Source organism: Ursus maritimus, unplaced genomic scaffold (assembly GCF_017311325.1).
Source record: "Ursus maritimus isolate PB19 unplaced genomic scaffold, ASM1731132v1 scaffold_21, whole genome shotgun sequence".
Classification (NCBI taxonomy): domain Eukaryota; kingdom Metazoa; phylum Chordata; class Mammalia; order Carnivora; family Ursidae; genus Ursus; species Ursus maritimus.
The window spans coordinates 34463566-34467110 of NW_024424564.1; the positions used below are offsets into that span (position 1 = coordinate 34463566).

The 3545-nt window shown below is 40.4% G+C and overlaps 1 long non-coding RNA gene across 1 annotated transcript in view; it reads right to left on the reverse strand.

Moving 5' to 3' along the window:
- Positions 1–2948, reverse strand: part of LOC103660131 — a 98962-nt gene extending 96014 nt beyond the window's left edge. Inside the window, exon 1 of the long non-coding RNA XR_567711.1 lies at positions 2754–2948. This is a non-coding gene — a long non-coding RNA (uncharacterized LOC103660131). The remainder of the gene's footprint in view (positions 1–2753) is intronic.
- Between the last annotated feature and the right edge of the window lie 597 nt (positions 2949–3545).

Consider the following 3545-nt stretch of genomic DNA (forward strand, 5'->3'; position numbering starts at 1 on the left):
CCCCCCCCCACCCCACCCCCTCATTTTCTCTCTCCCTCTTAGTCTTTCTTCTCATTCTTTCCTTTCTTTATTTTCTTCAATGATTCTGTTAGGATCTTTCTCCCTTCAAGTTTACTTAACCCTGAGATCCTACAGAAACTCCCTGTGAAAGTAGGGCAGTTAAGATTTGTGTTCTAATACTGGTACTTGTAGAAATAATTCTAGCAAGACAAAAGCTCTCAACCCAGTAGGGAAGCTCCAGATGAACTGTATTCTCCTTGAGGGCTGTGACTATACTTGTAATACACTTTTCTTTGCTACCCAGAATCCATCTCCCCACTTCTGGTGCTACTTTCACTTGGCAAGTTTCTTGGGTTGCAAGAAACGTAAACCAACTCTGCTAACGTAAACAAAAAGGATTTTATTTGAAAAGCATATGGAGAAATTCCCAGATGAAAGACTTGGCTTAAAAAGTCCAGAAACCAAGAAAGCTCTGGGAGTGTACGTCCAGCATCCTGAGAACTAGCTCTTCAGGCCACCATTACTGAGGATTGAATCAGCAATTCAGGCTTTTTGCAGTTTGGCTCAGGATTGAAATTCTAAAGAGAGAATATCCAACTGGTTGTGCTTTACCCTGTGGGCAGTCTTTATAAGGGAAATCAGTTCACAATCCCTCCATACTTTACCTAATGGGTTCACAACCCCTTGCAATTCACAATCCCTCTATATTCTACCTAATGGGTTCATTGTAGCTCCCCAACATAAAACGGGGCACTCTCACTAAAAAAGAAGGGAACAGATGATGAGGAGCAAAAAGGGGAAAAAGGTAAATGACACAAGCTCCAGGTGATCTAAATGCCTCTTAAGAGGCTTTACTGTGTCATAGTTTTCTGGCATTCCCCAGAGCATCTAGGCACAAAGTAAGGACAGAACAGAGAGTAAGAACTCAACATATATTTTACTGACTGGCTCCCGTCACCACTCCTAGACTATTACCTCCATGAGGTCAGGGACCGTGTCTTTTATGTATGACTCTTATGTATCCTCAGTGCCTAGTAGAGTGTTTTGAATAGAAGGCCCTTAATAAATATTTGAAAAATGAACAAAAGAATAAATGATTTTTTTAAGATATCCCCAATATCAAGATTCGTTCACTTTCCTTCCTCTTTTCAACTTTTTGCCCCTTTCCCTATTCATTGTTCTCATTGCTTGATCTTCTGCTCTCCTTAGCGTTAGCTGGAGCCAGTTTTTATATCAGAGACATAAATACTCCAAATTTTGGGGACAAGAAAATCCACAAAGACCAAAGAGGTTTACATGATCACTGTGTTAGTACCAGTCTGGATTATTCCAACATATTTCCTATCATCTAAGCAAGAGAATTTGGAATAATACATTTTTAAAAAATCAGCTTGTAAGCAAATTGAGGACGTTTTACAAAAATTTGCTCTCAGCAGTTCACCACAGGCAGATCACATTCTCCGTATGCTTATAGCAATCTCAAGATTCAGAAAAGCTGCTTATTATGGGAGATAGTAACTTAGAAAACCCCTTTTATTGAAGAAAAAAAAACCCTCCAAACCAGAAATTCCATACAGATCTAATATCTGAATTTGGCCTTTAATGTAGCCCAATTTTGCTTTAAAAAGAAATAAGAGAGAGAGACAATAGTAATAATAATTGTGTTCTTGACAGTTCATTTAATAGTTCAAACCTTAATTATATTTTGTCATTTGGAAAGGTACATATTCCCAAGGAGCATTCTCTCCACATAGCTGCTAGCTGACCTTCCGGTCACAATAAGACCAACTAGCCTTTTGTACAATTAACAGAGTTCAGTGGATGCTGTTGCTGCTACTTGGCATGACCCCTGTGCTTTGACAATGCAATTTCTATTTATGACTAAATTTGCTAACATACGGGGTGAAATCGTAGTGGAAAGGTCAAGGGAAAGCTTCACTAGACGGCCTCAGCCTTCGTCTTCCGTCTTTTGAAGGAAAATATTTGCCAGATAATATGGGGCTTAATTTTCTTTGCAAGTTTATTGTGTAGTGGATTTGGTAAATAAATAGTGGGAGGAAAAGGTGAAAAACTTAATAACTCCAGAGTACTAGTAGAGAGTACTAGACTATATCAGAAATTCTCAAACTTTAATGTGTATACATGTCATCTGGAGATTTTCTTAAAAATTCAGATTTTGATTCAATGAGGAGGCCTGAGAGTTGGCATTTCTAACAAGCTCCCGCTTGGAGCCTCTGTGAAGGAGCATGAACCTGAATAATGAGTTCTGATCCACCCAAACCGTTACAATTCAGTCTGCTGAGAACATTCTCTTTTCTTGCTAAAACTTTTGACACATAGTCCTCGCATGCCCCAATTTGCTTTCAGCCTTCAGACTGTGAAAATTAGCCGATTCAAAGCATTTCCTCTTCAATCCGTCATCCCTGCATTTTTTTGATTTCCGAGTTTCACATCCCCCTCATTTTGCATGAGCTATGAACCTAATGTTATGTTAGTACTTTATTCTTTTCACGATTTCTTTCCTAATAAAGTTCTCTTCACCCTCAGATACACGTAAGGTGTCCTTTAAAGCATTTGCTCTTCTATTTACAAAAAAAAAAAAAAAAGGCGGGGGGCGGATATAAGAATGATCCATCTGCTCCGTTAGAAGAGCCATAATAGTTAGTTTGATTATTTTTAAATTTCAACCCAAACCCACTGAGGGCAAGAGAATCTCTGTTCAACCTCCCTTTCTCCCCTCTTTGACAACTCACTATTATGCAGTGGCACTTTTTCGTCTCTGTTCAGAAATGGAGAGGACATTCCATCCACCGTGAACTTCTTTCCACAATGCAAAGTCATTTCAAAGAGGCTTCTTAGCTACTGCCAGTCTCCTTGCAAATCCTGGACAGAGACCAAGAACTCGGCCGGAGCGGCTGCCATTCCAGCTCACAGCACATCCTGGGGAGATTTTCCGGAGTCCTCCTGGCACCACAACAGTTAAATTCATGGTACCTCCTGCCCTCTCTACTAGAGTGGATTGATGGCACACTGCTTTTTTTCTCCTCCAAAGATGATGTCTGTCACCAGACAGGGGGATCAGAATTGTAATCCTTCTTAGATTCTGTTGAATTGGAGTTTACTGCTTTGACCTATGCAACAATACATATTTTTTGAATGACTGCATGTTCCATTTCTTCAGGAGATTTGAAGCGATGAGGGCCAAGGAGCGGTGAGGGAAGGGAAGGGGATGCTGGAGGAAGGATCTAGAGTGATGGTGATGTGGTTTTTGACCTTCTAGACCAGGGATTTGTACTCTTATGACTGAAGATACCCTGTGGCTACACAGATTAACACTGCAGAGGTTGAAAGGCAAGCCTGAATTGCATGTAGCAGGAAATGAGGGAGTTTTTCAAGTCTAACCAAGTGCTGTATTGAGGACAATGATATCATCCATAATGGCTGTCTCTGGCACACCATGTCAGCCCGGACTATTTTTTCTTCATATTACACCCTCAGCCCACTAAAAATCTCACTGGGCTTATCCACATGCCAGGATGGAACAT